The 10,987-nt window shown below is 45.8% G+C and overlaps 1 protein-coding gene across 9 annotated transcripts in view; it reads right to left on the bottom strand.

Moving 5' to 3' along the window:
* DDX59 (DEAD-box helicase 59) overlaps window positions 1-9,345 on the bottom strand; it is a 39,901-nt gene extending 30,556 nt beyond the window's left edge. For 3 of the 9 annotated variants that reach the window (XM_027817563.3, XM_043520768.1, XM_027817567.3), the window contains exon 1: window positions 6,602-9,345. The gene's annotated coding sequence lies outside the window, so the exon portion shown is untranslated. Of the gene's footprint in view, window positions 1-751; window positions 1,302-4,943; window positions 5,309-5,352; window positions 5,905-5,931; window positions 6,065-6,468 lie in introns of those variants that run through there. The other 6 variants (XM_037907235.2, XM_043520770.1, XM_043520769.1 and 3 more) reach the window with 4 other exon arrangements.
* Window positions 9,346-10,987: the final 1,642 nt, after the last annotated feature.

A 10,987-nucleotide genomic window follows, 5' to 3' on the forward strand; every position in this document is an offset into this window, starting at 1 on the left:
CTTGTTAGATTCATTCATAGATTCATCTCAGGACCACCACTTTGCTTGCCACCACAGCACTTAGGTATATTTATAGTGAAAACAAGGATAAGTTTCTTATAAAAGAATAGAGATTCAACTGATAATGAATAAAAATATTAGAAACAAATGGTTAAATATAAAACAAAATCATAATACACTTTCTAGAAACCAAATTTAACCAACAAGTTAACCTCCTCTCTAAAGAAGTTTATCTCACCCATCCAGCATTTTCAAGCAAGACTGGTTGAGAATGCTTTGTCATGAAGCAAACTCGCTGTCCATTTCTTCCTTACTGAAGAGTGACAGACTGTCGTCTTTGTCCCTCAAACAGAGAAAACCTTCATGTGCACCTCAAGATAGGGAACTCCGTCCTCCCACACTCATTTTTTTTTCCCCCCATCCTCTTGATTTCTTCCTTTGAAGTTCCCATAATATTTCATTTGCATTTGATTCTGACTGGTGAGTGGCAACTCCTTGTGAACTATACAATACTTAATGTACATTTAAACAGCCAGATAAATAAACATTTCTTGTGCGACAGAAAACCCGTTTTTCACCTTTGCTGGTGACCAGTACCTAGATAGAGACACTAAGAACTTCAGTATATATACACAAACTCCTTACATAGTTTCTATACATACATTTCACAATAATATTGATGACCAGAGTGATACAGGATTTTATTAGAGATATGACATGACACTCTTCTGGTGAGCTAGAATGTAAATACCTGACTCAGGAGATTCCTGTAACCCAATACAGTTGTGCCCGTTGCCAGCTGGCACTAAGAGAGAGACTCCTGGGTCACAAGCCCATCACTGACAATCTTGTCACTCCACCAAAGTTTTTGGTGCTCATGTGCTCGCTGCCCATGTAGCAGCATTCCTTGGTACACAAGCTTTGGAATTTATTGGTCTTCCTCTCTGAACTTCTCCTGCTCCTCAATATGGAGCAGCTGACTGAAGAAGAGAATCAAAAACATCAATCTGGTGTTCTTCAACTTTCCTCGGTTCCATAGAGCTCAGCTTTGCAGCAAGAGATGGGTCCCATCTCTATAGGAGTTCGGTAAGGCCATGTTCTGTCACCATTATTGTCCAAGACTGTCACTGACTGGTTGATGGATAAGCTTGAGAAGACAACTATCAGTAGCATTGAGCTGAACATTCTGCTCCAAGATCCTGAATATGCCAATGACATTGTCTTGTTAGCTTGGCTCAGTTTGGTGAATCACACGGCAGCTGATCACTGATCTGGTTAGACAAGAAGCAGCGTATACTGGCCTGGTTAGAAGCAGAGATAAAACTAAGTTCCTGGCCATTACCATCAGTCTCCAGCTCCATATTACAACCAGCTCAATACTAACATATCCAGATGGGACATGAAAGTGGTGGGCAGTGTTACAGACAGTGCTGGAGGATGCTCAAAAGATGTGCATGTCCATATATCAGCAGCTGTACTGTTTTGAGCCTTTCAGTAGCCTCCGTCAGGATATCATGACATCAAGCTTATCTATGGAAAAGATCAGCTACAAAAATAGGAACGAACTTGCAGGTTTTTAAATTGATACCATGCAAGAATATAATTGAAAATAAGAATCATGTTATAGAATTATAGGCAGTGCCCTCAAAGCTAACATTACTTAACACTTTCCATATAATATCATTTTTAGTTGCTTATCATTGTGCCAAACTTTAAGTGTTTGCGCTGAAATCTTCTACTCCAGGTGTCTATCTCAAATTGAATTTTTTTGGAAAGTTTCAGCAAAAACAGTTCAATTGTTTCCTAAGACCAAGGTTTGTAAGTTGTTTTATTATCAGTTGCTAAAAATTTGTTCAGCCATTTCACTGAAAAGCTGTAGAGCGGGGGTGGCTAACCTAAGCCTGAGAAGGAGCCAGAATTTACCAATGTAGTTTGACAAAGAGCCACAGTAATACATCAGCAGCCCCCCATTAGCTCCCCCACTCCCACTCCCAGCACCTCCCACCTACTGGCAGCCCCGCTGATCAGCACCTCCCCCTCCCTCCCCGCACCTCCCTGGCATGCAGGAGGCCGGGGGGGGGGGGGGGGGAGGAGGAGGACACTGCAGGCTCAGGGGAGGGGGCAGGAGGGAATGGAATGGGGGCAGGGCCTGTGGCAGAACCTGGGGTTTAGCAGTGAGCACTCCCCGGCATATTGGAAAGTTGGCGCCTGTAGCTCCAGCCCTGGAGTTGGTGCCTATTCAAGGAGCCACATATTAACTTCTGAAGAGCCACCCCTGCTGTAGGGCCTCCATGCTTTAGAGCAGAGACTTCAAATTTGGCAGGGAGGTCCACCTGCAGCCATCAAGGAAACTGTTTGCTGTCCTGTGAAAATCTACACAAGTTTGGCCAAACTATAAGCCTCTGAAAATTGTCATTTTGTATTGCTCAGTAGAGGCTTGTTAATGGCCCTGTGGAAAAAGAACCACATGTGATCTTGTAAGTTAAAGACTACATCAAAATGCATACACACAAGGAAGCTTAATTAAGGTTGCATGGGCATTCTGTCATTCCAAACTTTTCAGTGTTTGACTTTGTAACCTCAGCATTATTTTAGGGGATATTTTTGGTATGTAATTTTATTTTAAAATTCAGACTCTCTGTATACATGAAATGCAAACCAAATTGATGTTATCTGAATTCACTACCAAGCTGGGAGGGGTTGCAAGTGCTTTTGGAGGATACGATTAAAATTCAGAATGATATGGACAAACGTTGGAGAAACGTCTGGAGAAATGTTCTGAAGTAAATAGGATGAAATGCCATAAGAACAAATGCAAAGTACTCCACTTAGGAAGGAACAATCAGTTGCACACATATAAAGTGGAAAATGAATGCCTAGGAAGGAATACCGCAGAAAGGGATCTAGGAGTCATAGTGCATCACAAGCTAAATATGAGTCAACAGTGTAATACTGTTGCAAAAAAAAAAAAAAAAGCAAACATCATTCTGGGATGTATTAGGCAGGAGTGTTACAAGCAAGACAAGTAGTAATTCAGGGGTTCTCAAACTGGGGGTCGGGACCCCTCAGGGGGTCATGAGATTATTACATGCGGGGGGGGGGGGGAGGGGTTGCAAGCTGTCAGCCTCTACCCCAAACCCCACTTTGCCTCCAGCATTTATAATGGTGTTAAATACGTAAAGAAGTGTTTTTAATTTAAAAGGGGGGGGTCGCACACGGAGGCTTACTATGTGAAAGGGGTCACCAGTGCAACAGTTTGAGAACCACTGAAGTAATTCTTTCACTCTACTCTGCGCTGATTAGGCCTCAGCTGGAACATTGTGTCCAGTCTGGGCACCACATTTCAGGAAAGATGTGGACAAATTGGAGAACGTCCAGAGAAGAGCAACAAAAATGATTAAAGGTCTAGAATATATGTCCTATGAGGAAAGACTGAAAAATATAGATATGTTTAGTCTGGAGAAGAGAAAACAGAGAGGACATGAAAAGATTTTTCAAGGACATAAAAGGTCATTACAAGGAGGAGGGAGAAAAACTGTTCTCCTTAACCTCAGAGGATAGGACAAGAAGCAATGGGCTTAAATTGCAGCAAGGATGGTTTAGGCTGGACTTTAGGAAAAACTTCCTATCTGTCTGGGTAGTTAAGCACTGGCATAAATTGCATAGGGAGGTTGTAGAATCTCTGTCATTGGAGATTTCTAAGAGCAGGTTAGACAAACACCTGCCAGGGATGGTCTAGGTAATACTTAGTCTTGCCTTGAGTGTAGGGGACTGGACTAGAAGATCTCTCAACCCTTCCAGTCCTACGATTCTATTCTCTCCACACTCCTTTTATAACATAATATTTTCTTATTGTAAAAATATTTTGCATATATGTAGACCCTATTGTCCACATATTTCAAAGCACTTTCAAAACATTAAGTAAACCTTACAATACCCACATAAAGCAAAACACTATTATCTGAATATTACATATAAGGAAATGTATGCACAGATAGTTTAAGTAGAAAGGTCAGTCATTCAGTGAATCAGAACTCATGATTACTAGATATTTACTCACATTTAAACAAACCCTTCTTTCCCACTGTAAGATTCCTTTAGAACAGCAGTACAATAATATCCAAGGAGTGCACTGATATTTTCAGTAGTTTATAATGATATATAACACTGGTCAAAATTTTTCAGTCAAAATTGTTTTTCAGTTGAAAGTTGGATTTTCAACCCAATGACATTTTTCATGAAGTGTCTGCTTTCTGTAGAAACTTTAAATTTTTTGTCAAAAAAATCCAAATATTTTGATTTGGATCTCCTGCTGTGGTGCCTCTGGGAGCTGTAGTTCAGTTTCCTCATATCTACATTCTCCTCTAAGGGCTGGACTCCCCACTCAAACTGCATCTCCCAGCTGTGCACAACAGTGAGGAGCTTAAAAACGTAAACCCTAAACATGCCCACCCAGAAGACTAGAAAGAATAATAAAATTTGCATTCTTTTTTATTAATCTCATAGATTTTTGGGGCCTTACTCATTATCTTTGAGTACTTGAAGCAAGTATGTTCCACATCACAAACATTTGTTGCTAGTGGTGTTTAACACCAGGCTGTCCTGTCTACACTAGAATTTACAATTGTGTTATTAATCAACCTGTGTTAAAACACAACTAAAAATGCAAATGAAGACATAGACTTGGGCCATGTCTACATGAGGGGTGCTTTGCCCCTAAAGGTATCGTATAATTAGGGCCCTACCAAATTCATGGCAGTGAAAAAACACATCATAAACTGTGAAATCTGATCTCCCCCGTGAAATCTGGCACGCAGCTGGGGGCTCCTAACCTGCGCAGGACTCCAGGGCTTGTCTACACTACCGCATAGGGTCAATCTAAGATACGCAACTTCAGCTATGTGAATAGCGTAGCTGAAGTCGATGTACTTCGATCTACTTACTGCGGTGTCTTCACCGTGGTAAGTCGACAGTTGACACTCTCTCGTCGACTCCGCTTGCGCTTCTTGTTCTGGTGGAGTACCGGAGTTGACTGGAGAGTGCTCAGGGATCGATTTATCGCATCGACACGATAAATTGATCCCTGCTGGATCCATCACTCCCCGCTGATCCGGTGGGTGGTGTAGACAAGCCCCTGTTCCCAGCTGGGGATGTGGAGGCATGAGACTTCCTCTTCCCCTTCAGGTGCTGCTCCCAGAGTGGGTCAGACCCACCTCTGGGATCTCCCCGGGCTGGAAGAAGGTTGGGCAGCTCCAGCTGTTACTACCGCGCACAGAGATGCTGCTGCTCCAGCTGTCACACACACACCCTGTGGAGAGGCTGCACGGCTCCAGCTGTCACACACACGCACACCACCCCGTAGAGAGGCCGCGGTGCCAGCTGTCACACACACCTTCCAGTGCACAAAGGCTGCACCTCCAGCTGTCAGCCCCCTTCTTGGGCAGCAAACTTCCAGGAAAATGCATACACACAGTCCATACCCTGTGACCCTCACTTCTGCACTGCTGCTGGTGGAGGCACTGGCTTTAGAGCTGGGCGCCTGGCCAGCAGCCTTCCTCTCTGGCTGCCCAGTGCTGAAGGCAGCACACTGTCAGCAGCAGGGAAGAAGTAAGGGTGGCAATCCCATGACACCCCCCCACCCCCTGCACGCACACACACACACACAATATAGCCTTGCAACCATCCCACCCTGATGGCCTTTTAGGTCAGGACCCCAAAAGTTACAACACTGAAATTTCAAGTGTAAATATCTGAAAACATGAAATTGACTAATTTAAAAAAATCCCTGGCAGTGATCTTGACCAAAATGGACAGCGAATTTGGAAGGATCCTAAACTATAATGACAAAGTGCTCCTCGCACAGGCAACAAACTGGTAAAACCGAGCTTTTGCCAACCATCCCGTACCCCACACACTCCAAAATAAACCTACCGTGGGGCTTATGACAGCATACCTATGTCAACCAGGGATCACACCCCTGGCCTAGCTATGCCAACAGAAGTTGTTTGCTGTGGAGACACGGTTCTGGACAGGAGATGGTGGGGCAGCGCAGCTAGAAACTGGGGCTTGATCTACACTAGTAACTCGCCTGTCTAGATAACATCACTTATGGGGTGCGGTTGTCTTTTTGCGACATTTCTATTCCGGCAAAAGCCCTAGTGCAGGTGCCGTGACAATGGCAAAGAAGGCCCCTGCCGAACCGCTACTCTGGCCAGGGAGCGGAACCAGTCTGGCAGAAGCGCTCACTTGCTGCGTAGCCATGGGGCAAACCCCGGCTAGGGTGGACAAGGCCCCAGCCCAGCCCCTACGTTCTCCCCGGGGACACAGGAGGGAGCTCACCCATCCCGCCTCTCCAGGGCCCACCGGCGTAGGGTCTCGTTCATACCGCTCCCCACGGCAAGGTGGATGCAGCCCCCGCCCAGAGGACCCCCTACTGCAGGGCTTGGGCTGCCCGGTGCAGACACTCACCGGCCCGTCCCCCGGCGCTGCGCAGCTCCCCGCCGCCTGCCTCGCTGCAGACGGGACCCACAGCCCCGTCGGCGCCGCTGCTTTGGAGCCAGCGCGCCCCTGGGGCGAGGAGTTGCTGGGTAACGTAACTTACTGGTACCTCCTGCCATGCGCCGCGACACCAGCCCGACCTTCCCGTAGAAAATGGCGACACCACAAGCAGCGAGAAAATCGAGCGGCCAGAGACCAAGCCAGGCGGCCTCTCAGTCCCCACCCCGGCGGTGCGTGCGGGGACGGCAACCAGAGTGCATGCGCTGGAGCAGCGAATCCCAGAGGGTGGGGCAGGGGGTGAGGAGTAGGGTGACGTGGGCGGGAAAGGAGAGAATGGGGATGGAGAGGGACGATATCGACTGGGGCGGCGGGAGAGGAGGGAGAACCTGACAGGGCCTGAGGACAGAGGGTGGCGGCGGAGCAGGCAGCAAAGCCAGGAGGGGCCAATGTACGGGGGTTCTGTTGAAAAGGCCCTGGAGGGACATGCAAGAATCAAATGTCAAAAACCAGAGCGCTTAGGGAACGGGAGACGGCGACGCCCAACGCCGAGGTCCCCGTCCCAAAAATACCGCAGCAAGGTGATTAAACAGAGACAGCGGGCTCCATTGCAGCACACGGCCCAGGAGGGGAAAGGAGAGTGGACGGACAGGTGGCGGTTCTACAGCAGAGCTGCAGTTACAGCGGAGGAGGCAGCTCCCTCAGTCTCAGCCCTGCCTCACAGGCCCTTATAACTTTCTATAGAAAAACTTTCTTGTGCCTGAAATTTCTCCTGGGCCTCCATCTTTTCTACAACATTTCGCTGATGCTGAATTACTGTTTTGCAGGGTTTCAAAAAAAAGGGTGGGTGGGTGCTTTTTTTTTTTTTCTTCTTTCCTCTGGAATAATTTAAATGTGACTGAGATTTCACACATGGCATGTGCATGCACTCCTCAGTGAGAAACGCATGCCTTTGCTGAGGGGGAAAGAATGGAATAGAAAAAAATGGAGTATGGATAACCAGGTAGCCGTATGCTCCCAAGTGAGTTTGTCACTGAATAAATACAATGGGGGTGTACCTAGATGACACGTGGTATATATGCAATATGGTATTTTCTATCAATTTTCAGCTTGGAAAAGAGATGACGAAGAGAAGATATGATAGAGATCTATAAAATTGTGAATTGTGTGGAAAAAGTGAATAAGGAAGTGTTATTTACCCCGTCACATAACACAAGAACAAGGAGCACCCAATGAAATTAATAGGCATCAGGTTTAAAACAAACAGAAGTACTTCTTCACACAATAGCGTCAACCTATGAAGGCCAAAACTATAACGGGGTTCAAAATGCAATTAGATAAGTTCATAGGTTCATAGATAAGAGCATAGGTCCATCAATGGCTATCTGCTCAAATGGTCAGAGGTACAACTCCATGCCGTGGTGTATCCCTCTTCTCTGATTGCCAGAAGCTGGGGGTGGATGATGGGATGGATCACTCAATGATTGCCCATTCTGTTCATTCCCTCTGAAGCATCTGGCATTAGCCACTACTGGAAGACAGCATACTGGGCTAGATGGACTACAGGTCTGACCCAGTATGGTTGTTCTTATGAATTATTATCAAAAGCTCTGCTACCATTTCTTGCCATCTAGTTTCAGCAATTCTGCATCTTTTTCTGCAGTGCCCTCCCTGAATGCAGTAATCCAATCCATGCATAGTTAATTATATTAGACTTTTAGAATATAAATTCTCCCCGGAAGAGCTTTTCCTTTCATTAATTGGATTTGGAAGATCCTTGTGGTCCTGAGCTCAGTAGAGTCATTTGAAGATGCAGTAGTCAAGTTTTGATGCCATGCTAGAACAGCCTGGTGCAGTGACATTCTGTTAAAGGGGTCAGGCCTTTTATTAGGCCTAAGCCTATTATACAGTATTTCAGCTTTCTATATTAACAGACCACTGCAAAATTGGAGACTAACAAATTTTCTTAGTATCCATTAATAAAAATTCTCCCTCAAATTTGGGAGTTTCTTTTTAATCCAAAAGGCTATAATATTAGAAAAAGCAAATCAGAAATGTACATGGGTTAAGAAAAAACAGGTTAAGATCTGCTACATCTGCATCCCCATTTTCTACAGAAATCTGCATATACAGATATATATCTTTACTGCAACAGGCAAGGCTACTACTCTACCATTGTTGCTACATTCAATATTGCAAACGTTTTTGTGTTTGGCAAGAGGCTAGCTGAAACTTCCTCCAGTTAAAATTATTTTATCTGTTGGTCCCAATCTGCACCAAAACTAAACTACAGAGTCTAACAAGCTATAGCTGTGATTTGCATATCATTTGGTGGCTCTATAATCAGCTTCATTGGACAGCTGTTCCTGGTACCTATTGCTGCTGACCTCAGAAATTCACCAAAGTAATTGGAGATGCTGGCCCCTTCCTATTGCTACTAATTTTCTAGTGATCCAGCAACTCTCATCAGCTGGGAGGTCATGCTGACATGACCAGTGACCTGCATATTTAGAAGGCTATTCTGTTGATTGTTATATTTGGAGGGAAGAATGGGGGAATATGTTGCCCACAGTGTATTCAGGATGAACTCATTAATACAAAAATTGTTGAATTTGTCTGTTATATAGCCACAACAACTGTGCCTTTATGATGACTAAGTCTTGGAATAGAAAATGTAACAATGTGGGATAACCATCATGTGTATGTGTTATGTTTTTTAACTGATGCACAAACCCTTGGCTCAGATTTCCTATATTTGGACACAACATACCTGTGTTTTTTTGTTTAAATGTATTTTATGTAATGTATGAATACCAAATATTGTATAATGAACATAATAAAATGACTACAAAATTAGACTAGAAATCATGTGTACTACAAGAGATAACGTTCATAGCTAAGAACCTTATCACTGTAGAAGTAGGACAATCCACTCAAACTGTGCATATGATCATGGTATGGAAGACCACAAAAATATTCTGTAATTGAATATCTTGGCAGAACTTCAGACTTGAAAATGTAATGGCCCAGTATATTTTTTTACTCAAATTATTGAGTCCAAAATTATGCTTCATGAACAAATTCAAGTTTCTTGTTTCTTCCAGGATTTACTTAGAATGTTTACTAGTTCACAGAATTTTCAAATATTTCACTTTTCAGAATTCTAGGATCTCTGCAGTTGTCCTGTAACACTGAGGAATGCACCTTTCCAGAACACAGACAGAGTGTGGGGCACTGAAATACAAAGGCTGTGCATCTGTGAAATTCATAAGGACTGAGAATCATGCTTGTAAATCCTAATGGGAGACATAAACACAGTGGTGATCTTTGATCACTGTACCTGTGTCAAAACAGTAATCGACTTTGAAAAGGGAAAAGAAGGGCATGATAACAATTATAATGGCTCCTAGTCTAGAGTAAAATATGTATCACGGCATCTAACATGAAAATTGCCAAATATCTCATAGGACTGAGTTTGATAACTCTTGTTTTACAGAAAACTGAGCTTTGAACAAATCCAATATAACAGCAGCAGCATTCTTTGTTGTTGAATCTTTGGATGTCAATGATAGTTTTCCGTTCAAACTCCGAAGCTTGAATAATACTGTCTATAGCAGTGGTCTCCACCCTTTTTATGCACAAGATCACTTTTTGAATTTAAGTGCAACCTAGGATCTACCCCGCCCTACTCCCAGGGCCCCACCCCACTCACATGCCCTTCTCCTCTGTTGCTCGCTCTCCCTCCCTCAGTTTCACCGAGCTGGGGCAGGGGGTTAGGATGCAGGAGGGGGTGCAAGCTCTGGACTGGGGCTGAGGGGTTTGGAGTGTGGGAGGGAGCTCCTGGCTGGGCAGGGGGTGGGGTTGCAGGAGGGGGCTCTGGGCTGGGGCAGAATGTTGGCAGGCAGGAGGGGGTACACAGTGCTAGCTCCAGAAGGGAGCTCAGGGCTGGGACAGGAGGTTTGGGGGGCACGAGGGGGTTCAGGGTGCAGGCTCTAGGAGGAGGCTCAGGGCTGGGGTAGGAGGTACTGAGTGCTGGCTCCGGGAGGGGGCTCAGGGCTAGGGTGCGGGCTCCCGCTGGGTGGCACTTACCTCTGGTGGCTCCTGGTCAGCAGTGCAGCGGGGCTAAGGGAGGCTCTCTGCCCGTCCCTGCCCCACACCACTCCCAGAAGCGGCCATCATGTCCCTGTGGCCCCTGGGGGGGTGCACATGGCTCTGCGTGCTGCCCCTCTCTGCAGGCAGCAGCCCCGCAGCTCCCATTGGTTACAGTTTCCCATTCCCAGCCAATGGGAGCTGCAGAGGCGGTGCCTGCAGGCAGGAGCAGCATGCAGAAACCCCTGCCCCTCCACCGCCAGGGGCCTTGGGGCATGCTGGCTGCTTCCGGGAGCAGCGCAGGGCCAGGACAGGCAGGGAGTCTGCTTAGCCCCGCTGTGCCACCAGACTTTTAGTGGCCGGAGATCGCAACTGACTGTCAGAGGCTACAGGATCGACTTGT

The sequence above is a fragment of the Chelonia mydas genome, chromosome 8 (assembly GCF_015237465.2).
Source record: "Chelonia mydas isolate rCheMyd1 chromosome 8, rCheMyd1.pri.v2, whole genome shotgun sequence".
Classification (NCBI taxonomy): Eukaryota; Metazoa; Chordata; order Testudines; family Cheloniidae; genus Chelonia; species Chelonia mydas.